This window comes from Pteronotus mesoamericanus, unplaced genomic scaffold (assembly GCF_021234165.1).
Source record: "Pteronotus mesoamericanus isolate MK-2021 breed Mesoamerican mustached bat unplaced genomic scaffold, CSHL_Meso_final contig_82, whole genome shotgun sequence".
NCBI lineage: Eukaryota > Metazoa > Chordata > Mammalia > Chiroptera > Mormoopidae > Pteronotus > Pteronotus mesoamericanus.
Genome location: NW_026555265.1, coordinates 14,716,539 through 14,729,046, shown reverse-complemented (window position 1 = coordinate 14,729,046; position 12,508 = coordinate 14,716,539). Strand labels below are relative to the sequence as shown.

General features: G+C 41.4%; 1 non-coding gene and 1 pseudogene across 1 annotated transcript; both read left to right on the top strand.

The window, feature by feature from the left end:
* Window positions 1-6,586: 6,586 nt before the first annotated feature.
* Window positions 6,587-6,721, top strand: LOC129080058 (small nucleolar RNA SNORA20). Its single transcript, XR_008530144.1, has one exon. It is a non-coding gene; the product is annotated as a small nucleolar RNA SNORA20 (small nucleolar RNA).
* Window positions 6,722-7,306: 585 nt separating this feature from the next.
* On the top strand, window positions 7,307-8,164 carry LOC129079813 (40S ribosomal protein S2-like; annotated as a pseudogene).
* The last annotated feature ends 4,344 nt before the right edge of the window (window positions 8,165-12,508 follow it).

The window sequence follows — 12,508 nt, the reverse complement described above, 5'->3', positions numbered from 1 at the left end:
ACATACAGGAAAAGATACCAGCCCAAGCTCAAAGGAAATCGAAAATAAGCTGCTTCAAAATTCCATCCTGGCAGTAGGGTATTAGGAAAACCACCTCTTCACTCTGTCTCAAGAATGAGAATTTGAAACTGTTCTATAATATTAGTGATAAGAATAATATTAACAGAAGAAATCTCTCCCTCCTTTTCTTTCCTCTGTCCTTCCTTCTTTCTTTTCTTTCTTTCCTTTCTTTTCTTTTTCTTTCACTTTTTGATAAATATTTTACTGAGACCTTGGTAATGTAACAGTGGAAAATTATAACAGCGGGAAGTTGTAACACACCCCACCATTCTTTTGATAGTTTCTGTAAGTGCTGACTCTGACTAATATGTTGCTTGTAGATGAATAGCATGTTTGTTCCTAGGAACTAACTTCAAAAGATACAGATCCTGACCTTCAGGCATCCCAGCTCCAGGAAATTTGCTGACCTTCAACCATGGAGCCAGGATGACGTGAACCCAGGATGATGCACACCAGACTATCACTTGCCTTATCAGAATGGATTGTACTCATCTGCACGTAGAGAACTTTGCAAGCCCCTTCCTTGATCTCTTTGTTCTACTCCCCTTCTTCCTCCTTACAAACACCTCTGCCTCCACTGAGAGGTGGAGACAGGCTTTGTGATATGAGTCTCCATCTTCCAGATGGCCAGCATTTGCAAATAAACCACTTTCCTTTACATTAGCACCTGTCTCTCGAGCACTGGATTTCATAGCAGCACGCAGTTAGTTGGACCTGCTTTAGCTTACAGTAAGATAGAGGGAAATGCCCTGAGTAAAGTCAGGTCTAAGAGCCTAAGGCCAAACCACATCAGCTGAACAAATTACTTTACCTCACCAAGCCTTTTTCTTTACCCACAATACTGTTATTATGAGCCTCACGTGAAATAATACACATAGTTTTTAGTGAAGAAACTATCACATAGTTCTGTCACATAGTGAGGAAATAAATGTTATATCCTTCTATCCCTCCAGAGCACCCAGTATTATGTGGTGCTTAAAACCTAAGTAATTTAAGAATGAACAATGATCAGAAAAGTAGGCCTTGGAGATGAGATTAGAGAGTGAAGGAGGAATGAGAATGGATCTAAACACTAATGGAGGGAACATAGATCAAATGGGGACGAAGCGGGTGATTTCACTGTTTTTGGAGTAGGAGGTAGAATAGCATGATTAAGAGTTCCTGCTCTTGGAGACAGGCCACCTGGATTTGAACCTTGGCTCTGCAATTTACTTGCTGTGTTGTGTGATGATGAGCAAATTATTTAACCATTCTGCACCTCAGTTTCCTCATTTTAAAGAGGAAATAGTGATAGCACCTAACTGCTTATTTTGAAGATTAAATGAGCTAAAACCTGTTAAGGGTAAGACATACCTGGCACATTATAAGAGCTTAGTAAGTAAAAGCTGCTGTTATCATTTTTCAGTTCAATTCCCTGGTCACTCCAGTGAGGCTCTTGTTCCTGGGAACACTAAATGGCACATAGGGGTTATTATTGTCTCAAGTTGGGGCTGCATAAAGCATGTTTCTAGAAATGCTTCCCTAAGGACTCCTGCTTTTCTCCTATGAAGCTAATACATGTAAAGTTTACGTCAGGTTCCTTTGAAATTCCAAAATTTTGCTGCACGTTAGGATTGCTAGGGAGCCTTTAAATGTCCTGATGCCCACATTGCACCCCTTATCAGTGAAATCAGAGTGTCTAGAAACAGGGGCCAGGCATCAGCATCGTTTAAGGGTTCTAATAGGCAAGAAACTTTGGGAACCATTGGCTTAACAGATTCTTTTTCCTTCTGTGTTGAGGGTGCTGAATAAATCGAAGCTTTTACCTGGAACATTGATTTTTATTTTTAAAGTAATGTGTATAAACTATGAAGGTTAACAGGGCTGTCCTAAACTGGCTAAAATGCTCTTGAGCTAAATAGTCTATTGTGACCTCTGGTGGTATGATGAGAACTTAACATAATTGGATTTTCTTGCAGTGATGCTTTTTATATTTTTTAATTGATTGATTTGAGAGAGAGACTTTGATTTGTTGTTCCACTTATTTATGCATTCATTGGTTGATTCTGGCTGAGGATCACACCCAGAAAACCTTGGTGTATCAGAATGATGTTCTAACCAACTGAGCTGTCAGGCCAGGGCTTCAGGAATGCTCTTAACAAAGGGAAAGACTCTCGGTGGACACTCTCCTCCACCCTGTGCCCTTCCACCACATGCATGTATTATCTAGAAATGGAAAAAGAGTCCTAGAGAGAAAGCTGACTGAGGTCACAAAATAATTATTAAGTGCTGTGGAACTGAAACTTGACTGGCTCCCCAACTTCCCCTTCATCTTCAGGACATCCTCCCCCACAGCGGCCTCATCTTCTGAACTTCCTGGTTGAGAGCCAGTGAGCACCACCAGTGTGCATCAATAGATTCCAGGTTCTGTTTCTAGCTCCCAACCATGATCTTGATTCCTGCAACTGCCAAACATAGTCATGGAACTGTCCTGAGCCAAAAAGACCTGGAGAGGTATGATCTCTCTCGACTATGCCCACAGTTTTGATTTCTCCTGTGTGGTAGAAGGCAAAGGCTGAACTCCTTGCTAGGGAAGGCTGACCCACTGAGCCTTCTGGTTAAAGATAACTGTCTTCATTTTACAAATAAAGAGAAGAGGGCCCAATGAAAGCTATTGCCTAGCTCATCTGTCTTGACACACTCTTCTCTGTCCTGAATCCGACGGGCTTCATCTAAAGTGGGTAAACTGAGGCCCAAGTACTGAACTGTCTTCTCCAGGCAAGCTTTGAAAAGCCCTGGGCTAACCTGTGGCACCAGCACTAATGGGGCACTAGGGGTGTGACATTCTCAATATGAGGTAACAATGGATGATGCCAGAATACGAGGAACAAGTGTGGGATTGTAGGGTCTGGAAGAAGACACTAGGATATTAGTGTTGGAGAGTAGCGGCTGAAGATTGAGGGACTAGGGGACGGGATGAGGGTAGAGTGGATCCTTACACATAGCCAAGTCGAGTTGAGTCCCTGAAGCAGAACTGGAGTGGAATATGAGGACTGAAGATCAGGAGCAAGGGAGATCTAGGACCCACCTTTGAGTAGTTTCCTTGGAGACATGTTGAGAACAGCCAGCGACTCCACTGCCCATACCTTGCCTAACATGGCAGATGCCCTGTGGCCATCTAAGCTACAAGGACCCCTGGGGACCAAGAGGTGTTCCCAGACAGTATGAGTTGAAGATCTGGGCTAAAGGGACCCCACCCCTTTCATTCTCCTCAAAAAACCTCCATTTCTTGGAATTTCTAGTGACAACATGACGTAATAAATTGTGACAAATCTAGACGAGGCTTCCCAAATCCCATCCCAGAGAAGCTGGGGATTGTCTTGGTTCCAGTGACAGAGGGAATGCTGGTTAATCCCTCTCTCTGCATAACTGGTTAAAGAAAATTTTCCTTAAATTTTATGAGGGAAGCCCCACAGGGTTTGCTGGGAGTCCTGAATGAGGAGACTGCATGGCCAGAGCATTCGGGGAATAGCAGGCTCCAGGCTCCATGCTCGAGGCTTCAGATTCGCGTGCACAGCTCTGCGTGCACTGACTTCTGGAGCCTGGAACAGGAAGTAGGTCTGTGCTGTGGTCCCCTCCCCTGCTTCCCCCACTCCAGGCGGGATTCCTGCGGCCTGAAGGCAGGCCGGCAGCACTGTTGCTCCTCCTTCTGCCTCTTAATCCAGGCTCGATCTGACCTTCCTGCACTGCAGGACTCATTTCTTCCAGCACACAACCTGAAAAGGGCTAACAACCAAACTGACAAAACCAAGTGGGTAGACGAGTATGTGTTTTAATCACTGTTAAGTGGGAGCATGTGGGTGGGGCAGGTTTTCCTAGAGTGATTGAGGTTCGTGCTGAAACCCAAAGGACCAATAGGCAGGTCCCTGGCAGAGGTATCGCCCACAGGCCTAGAGAACAGAGCAGAATTAATCAACAGAACATCATCATTTTGTGGAGAGAGAGGTAAGGAAAAGGGGGAGAAGGACCACCTAAAGCAGGATTGAGTAACATATGATGGGAGGCTCAAATGTTGGAAAAATTTTAGTTTCAGGTAATAGCTAATAAGCTTAATAATCAATGTACATGAAAAGTTATTGTTTCAGAAGCTGAAGGTATGACCCACCTTGACTCCAGGAGAAAATAATCAGTTCCACGTCTGTGCCTTGGGAGGACTGCAAACAATCAAGATTCAAGGAATCAGAGCCATTGCATTCCAGGGTATGAGGCCCACCACCCAGAGCACAGATAAAGACCACAGCCTAGGACACAGATGAAAGAATGCTGCAGCTTTTATCTGATTACCTTTTTTCCCCTGAATTCCAATCCCCTTACCTACACTTTTCTTCTCCTTATAAAAAAGGTCCGTTTAAAATGGAATTTAAGATGGTCTGTTAGGGTACAAACCAGCTGTCTTCTCAGACCACAGACCAACTGAATAAAGCTCCCATAAAGATCCAATCCCTGTCTCCACTCTTTGGGTCTGGTCAGGTGATAGGCAGCACAACAGCTAGCTTTTCTGGTTTCGTGTAGACATTATCCCCAGGGCAGCGTGTAGACATTAGAAGTCTAGGTAGTGGTATTACCCTGCTCTGAATTGGACATTAGAAAAATTTACCTTCATTGAGTAGGCCGATTGGAAGGGCTGGAGTCACAAATTCTTGGGAAGAAGTAGTATGAGCCTGGGCTAGAGTAGAAGCAGTGGAGGTGGATAGGAGATGGTATTATGGCAATGAGTTATATTTAGGAGATAGGCTGGAAAAAGAATGGTTACTTATTGTAGGGTGGATGCTGAATTACTTTAGGCTGACCTGGGGTATGGTAGTGCAATCTTCCTATAGGGAAATTTATACATATGTACCTAAACATTCTTACACAGTGATGTCCTTATTTATAAATTATCTTATTCTAAAAATAAGCTGAAGGAGATAACTAGCCATTTATAGACTGTGCATGTGGACTCATAATTTGCAATGTACTGACAAACAAACATTCACACAAATGCACATGTTAGACTGGGAAGGGCTCAAAGAGTCAAACTAGGTCACTGCTCTGGGATCAAAACTCCTCATCCCTCCACTTACACTCTGTGGTGTCTCTTCCTTTTCATGGTGTGTTTTTGAGTAGTAATTTAACTTCTCTTGGTTTAGTTTCTGAAAGTGAACTGCTTAGGCAGTAAATTTATAATGAAGATGTGACATTTAAGCATGACACCTAAGTACTAAAGAATTTTTAGTGTGTCTGTCCATCGACGATGGTGCCTGGAGATAAGAGGTGCCTCCTAAGTAGAGAGGAACTCAGCATGATAGAGAAGTAGGGAGAAAGGTTAAATGTTGCTGCGATGGTCTCTTTTAGTTTTGTTTAGGGTTTTTGTTTGCTTTGTATCTTAGTTTTAGTTTGAGGCAGAGACAATCTTCATTAAGGAAGGTTTTTGCTCTGTGTGGCATTAATTTTAAGAGACTCCTGGGACGGAGGGTGGATAGCAGGACAACTCCTTGGCTAGTTAACCTCAATAAAAAGTATATCAAGCCTTAGTGTTTAGGAAATATTTATCCTCTTGTTATTTTTGTAGGCCACCTCAGATTCTGTATTGAATTCTATATTCTTTCTGGATTTAGTTAGATGAGATTTTCATTTCTTTGTTTTATAGTCTCTCATTAGACATATTTTACCCCAAAATAAACACTCTATTATCTTTTAAATGGTCTTCATCTCTGTGAATTGGTTTTTACCCCCAGCTTTGAAGACCCCTTTGAAACTCACCCACTGAAATCCACTCATCATTCCCTTCCTGCTTAGCTGCTACCTAGCCCATGAAGCTTCTGAATACCTTTCCCCTAGTTCCCAGAACACAATATTTTTATCTCTATTACCCATGCTGTTAATCTCCCTTGCAGTTAGATGATTTATATCTTTTTGTATACCTTACTGCTGTATAAACCATGCAAGACATGCATTATTTTCTTTTGTATATTGAGAGACCATGTATTACTCATCTTTTATGTTTATTTAATAGTTATGTACTAGTATTTTTGTTTGTATGTGTACATACACTGTTTGGCACATACCCCTCTGTAATTCCAACCTGAGGCCATGAACCCCTGGCAAAGGTAATAATATTTATTCACCTATTTTCAGTATGAAAAATTAAACATATTCCTTCAAGTAAGATATATAGGTTTAACAAAGCTTTTTTAAAAGAGATTTTATTTATTTATTTTTAGAGAGAGCTAAGGAAGGGAGAAAGAAAGGGATAGAAACACCAATGTGAAAGAGCACCATCGATGGTTGCCTCTCACATGCGCCCTGACCAAGGACCAAACCCACACCCCAGGCGTGCGCCCTGACAGGGAATGGAACCGGCAAGGCTTCGCTTAGCGGGATGATGCCTAACCAACTGAATCGCACGAGACTGAGTGGTTTAACAAAGCTTTTAAAAATTATTTTCAAAATATAACATTTCAAGTTTGTTAAAGCTAATTAGACACTCGGTTAAAAACCTGAATTATTTCCCATTAATTTGCTGCTATAGTCTTTTCAGTGATATGAGCAGTTATACGCATGGGATAAAATATCAGTGGACCACTGTCAGTGGAGACGGAATAACCATTTCGTCTCTCTTGCGTGCGTGGTCTAGACATTGCTTCCATATAAAAAACAAAAAACAAACAAAAAAAAAAACCAACAAACCTGAATTACTTAATGAAGTTTTAGACAATCTTTCAATAACAAAGGTGTTCTTAAGATTGAGAATTATTCTCTTTGGAACTTAGTAAAATTTTTTAGAAGATATGTACTAGTTATTGCTACTTCTTTCCTAAATCCAATTTTCTTTTATATAAATGATATTTTTAAAATAAGTAGATGGTGATTTATCTCTTACCAGAAGAACTTGAATGAACCCCTCTTAGAAAACCAGGCAACTGTGTTCCTTTTACTTTTAAAAAATATTAGCTTCTGCTCTGACCAGTGTGTCTCATTTGGTTGGGTATCATCCCACAAAGTGAGGAATTGCTGGTTCAGTTCCAGTCAGGGCACGATGCCTGAGTTGTGGGTTCAGACCTCAGCCTGGACACGCACAAAAGGCAACTGATCAATGTTTCTCTCTCACATAGATGTTTCTACCTCTTTCTTTTCCCCTCCCTTTCTTTCTCTCTAAAAATAAATAAATAAAATCTTTAAAAATATATATTAGCTTCTTTTCTAAGGAAACACCAAAAGACAGGCGATGCCGGTGCTGCAGGAGGGCCCAGAGGGCCCTGGGGCCACTGGAATGGGAGGCTGCAGTGGATTCCGTGGAGGATTTGGCAGCGGCATCTAGGGCTAAGTCATGGCCCAGGCTGAGGTTGGAACTGAGGCCACACAACGCTCCTGAAGGCCAGGCCGAGGACCAGGAGTGGATCCCCATAACCAACCTGGACCACCTGGACAAGGAAATGAAGATCAGGTCTCTGGAGGAGATCTATATTTTCTCCCTGCCCATCAAAGAATATGAGATCATTGACTTTTTCTTGGGGGCATTTCTCAAGGATGAGGTTTTGAAGATTATACACATGTAAAAGCAGGCCTGTGTTGGGCAGAGGACCTGGTTCAAGGCATTTGTCACCATTGGGGACCACAATGGACATGTTGATCTGGGCGTTAAGTGCTCCAAGGGAGTAGCCGTTGCCATCCCTGGTGCCGGTCATTCTCGCCAAGCTCTCTATTGTCCCTCTGTGCAAGGCTACTGGGGAAACAAGATCGGCAAGCCCCACACTATCCCTCGCAAGGTGACTGGCCTCTGTGGCTCTGTGCTGGGGTGCTTTGTCCCTGCCCTCAGGTGCACGGGCATCGTCTCAGCTCCTGTGCCCAAGAAGCTGCTGCTGATGGCCAGTATTGATGACTACTAGACCTCAGCCAGGGGCCGCACTGCCACCCTGGACAACTTCACCAAGGTCACCTCCGATGCATCTTCAAGACCTACAGTTCTCATCCCCAACCTCTGGAAACATACTGTGTTCACCAAGTCTACCTACCAGGAATTCACTGACCACACACCAGGGTTTCTGTGCAGAGCACCCAGGCTCCAGCTGTGGATACCACATAATTTTATATAAGAACAACAAATTGTATTAAACCTGTTAAAAATAATAAGAAATAAATATTAAATTTATGGGTAAGAATATGTTTTATCCTTTGAATTATCTTTCTTTTTCACATATTTATAATGTGGCGCACTATTGATGTTTCCTAATAAGCTCAACTTTCTGAATATTTAAAGCCAGCTCTGTTGACTTTAGTGTGCTAACCAGGTCATCAGTGCTTTAAAGTTCACCTGGGGATACGTCTTACCTTATTTCACTTTAACTCAACACCTTACCAAAAATATTTGAGAAATGAAAATTTTATAAATATTACAAAATTAACAATTTAAACAGGATATTAATGTATTCTGACCCCCAAACTTCCCTCTGTTTATAAACTTGAGTCTTTTGATATTTTTAATTCTATTAGACCAAGAGATAAATTTCCTCTATAGCTCTGTTTGAATGTTTTTTTCTTTAAATTTGAGAAATATGTTCCATTTTTTTTGCAGTTCTTTTAACTTTCTAAAAGGACTGTTTGAAATGGTAACTTAAACCTTAATTTTAGCATTAGCATATGTATAGTTGTAGGATGCATTAGTTTGGTGAATTGTGATAATGACAAAATATTGATTTGCTCATACAGTATAGTTTCCCACATAAAAATGTGTTTTTGATAATATCAAAAGTACATTTAGAGTTGAAGTTTTGACTTTTGGCTTTTCTAGTTATTTAGGAGGCAGAAAAATATTTACCAATCCTTACATATTTATTAAAATAAAGAGAACTTTGGCCATGGTCAAGTCAAGAACCCTAAATAATTCCACAGCCCAGAGTGGCACTTTCCTGAAGCTGGGAAGATATCCTGAGCAGGGAGCAAAGGAGAAGGCAGATCCCAGGCAGGCCCGATGCTTCAGCAACTCTGGTCTTCTGCCATGTAGGATCGCTTAGTGTGCCAAAGCCAGAAGCAGGAGGAAACGATTATCTTCTGGGAAAAGGACTATGTAATCTGGACCACCTTAGGTTTCTCAGAGTGGGAGCTGGGCTCCAAGTATCGAATGGTTCTTGATGAAACAATTCAGTCTGTTTCAAGGACATATATCTAGGGAAATGACTGGCTTTGGAAACAGTGTTATTCTGGAATGTAGGAATAACCCCGCTGATGAACACCAGGAAATGTCTCAATCAACTACATTACTTGTTAAGTGCTACAGGACTCATTAGATAATAACTTTATTACAATAATAAGAGTGATAATAAGAGCATTTACTGATTACTGACATCAAACCAGGCATTTAGTAGTCATTATATTCAAGAAGAATTTTATTTGGCTTTTTTTTTTTTTTACATTACTTCTTCTGCCCTATCATGTTGGGAAACACCCTGTCTGGTTTCAGGAACTGTAACCCCAGCCAACAGGAGGGTCGCAAAATTGGAAATAATCAGGGAGACCTTGGAGAAACAGGTTCCTGAGAAGATATAACCTGTCCCCGCTGGCAGGTGCATAGCTCCTGCCTCTCTGCTTTGCTCTGTGATGGTCGGTGATCCAGGACGGGTAATTTATCTCATGCAGAGATAACAACCTAAGAGAGATATTGGCCCGTATACGCAGCAAACCAGACAAGAAATTGGGGGACACAGAGAAAAGGCAAAAAGGCCCACACCCCTCCACTCAGCTTGGACATGGCCAGAGTCCTCATTCTATGGGAAAGAAGTCTCCCTGTCTCTTGGCGGCTCCCTTCTCCCGCCTGACTCAGGCTCGAAACAATACTGGAGTCAGTCCTAAACCAGATCTGGCAGTTCCCAGGGAAATCAGGCCTAAAAGTAAATTCTTTAGTGTGCTTTGCTCTTCCCTCAGAAACTATAGCCAGCTCATGCTGGGAAGGAAATTTACATTATTCACAGACACTAACCCTATACCCTTAGGCACTATTGTGTTTACTAAGCTCTCCTGTTTAGTGCTCTCTCTTGTTTACTAGTCTCCTCTCAGACCCATGTAAATTGGTGTGTTCTTGTCATTTGTTTTCTTCAAAGCATCACCCATTCTCTGTGGACATTACATACTGATGTAATGAGATAACCTGTGCATTCCTGTTACCTAGCCCCATTGATAACCCTTTCAATAAAAGCCTTTGAACAAAGGGACTTCGGGGCTCCCCACTAGGGGGATGTGACACATCCCCAGTCCTAGCAGAGAAGCGTTTGCGATGACTTGTGTTTATTTCTCCATCTGTGACACCCTTGGGATGGGCTCTGCGGGATTCAGAGTCTCGTTCCCGTCTCAGCTGGCCCCGGACGGTAAACCCCAGATCCCGGAGCACCGTGCTCCCTGTGCTGCGCTGTGTACCCCTGCGGCAGTTGTTCCCCAGACCAGGGACGAGTGGCAACCTGCAGCGGCGCATCCCCCACTCGCTGCCACACTACACTATCAGTTGTTGCTGTACCCAGAAATCTGCTCCTGAATATATAGGGGTACTTATTAAGTGTAAGAAAATTCAATTGTAAATAACTAAGTCACGAAAGATTTTATTTTCTGTCATTTCCTTTGCCTTGGCTTCTTCAATTATTTTTTTAAAATGGCTCAGAATAATATTATAGGATTGTCGATTTCCTGATTTTTTTAAAAAGATTTTTAAAATTTATTTTTAGAGAGAGGGGAAGGGAGGGAGAAAGAGAGGGAGAGAATCAGTGTGTGGCTGGCCCTTGTGCGCCCTCTACAAGGGACATGACCTGCAACCCAGACATGTGCCCTGTGGATTTGAACTGTGATCAACAACAATTAAGCATTTCTCTTTATTCAGGGTAGTCAGCTGGTCCTTCTTTGCCAGTTAAATGCAGATACCCTTTTACCAAAATTTATTCTTAACATGTTTCTATCATAGGGAAAAATATTCTGGGGTGTTCTATCAACCTAAGGTGACCTTCTCTTCCCATAGGAATTGCAGTGTGCAGGTGCTGACTAATGTAGGCTCACAAAGCTGATTGTTAAATTTTTAGAAGTTAAACATGCTTATTATAAAGTTAAATAATACAAACTTTCTATTAAGTATATCGTATTAAAACCAAAGCTAATAAATATTTAAAACTGATTGTTTCCTAATTATTTTACTATATTATAGTATCATCTAGGCTCTCAAGGTTATGTACAGCAATTGTTTCTATGTGGTCCAGTGTTGTGTTGTCACATATTTCTTCCTAATTCGTTTTTTGAAAAGATTTTATGTACTTTTAGGGAGGGGAAAGGAGGTAGAGAGGGAGATAAACATCAATTTTACACACCCCCTTCTGAGGACTGACCCCCAGCCCAGTCATGCGCCCTGATTGGGAATCAAATCAGCGATCCTTTGATTCATAGGCCAGCATTCAATCCACTGAGACACACCAGCTGAGGTCATTTCTGGATTTCTGTAGTGGGATTATGAATGGTGTTAAAATAAATGGGGTAAAAAATGAAGGAACTTTTTGCATGACTTTTGCAACTTTTCTTTAAATCTAAAGTTAATTGAGGACAAAGTTCAAAAACTCATAATTCCTATACTACAATTTATATATTTTATTATTTTATTTTAGCAAAAATTATGACATGTTCAATATGTAGAACATCTTTATGCATATAAGCAAAAAGAAGAGAATGAAAATTCCTTAAATCAGCCAGGTAGAGGTATTGGCTATAAATATCTAGTTCTGAACTTGAGATGTATGTCATACATAGCATGTATTAATTTCAATTAGTGATTCTATTTGCAAAGGTAGAACTTTATATTTATCAAACTTAACTTGTCTTAAACCTTCAGTTTGCCTAATGGGAGGTAACTATATAGCTACTTCCAGGTACTACAGTCTTTTTAAGATTTAAAGTCAATTAAATTCAGGTTTTAAATTGTCTCCTTTTTCTTACCCGTTAGGGGGCTTCAGTTTGCCTTTGAGACACCAGCCCCTTGCTTGTGCTCACTGGAACCATGAACTAGTCAAAACCTCCAGCCTTCACAGTGCTGGAGACTCACCAAGGACTTTCTTATGATTGAAAGGCTACTCTTGGATCCCTTAACAGAGTCACCTCACTAGCCTTTACTCCTTTACTACCCTGGCACATTTCTGGTCTCTGTGGTTCTCTTTCTAAGATTTGCAGCATTTTGAAGAAACTCTATGGGAAATGAGGCACAGCTTCCTTTTCTTTGGGATCTCCAGAAACTTTGCTAGGCTGTCTATCATCCCTCCTGTGTGGTACTTGGCTCAAAGTCTTGGCATTCCAGGCTTTCCCAAAGACCCACTTAAGAGATTTACTGTGTGAAAATTCTCCTCCTTCATTGAGTTTTGTCTCTACCTTCTTTTGAATGTAGGAAATACATAAAAGAATAAGCTCTTAG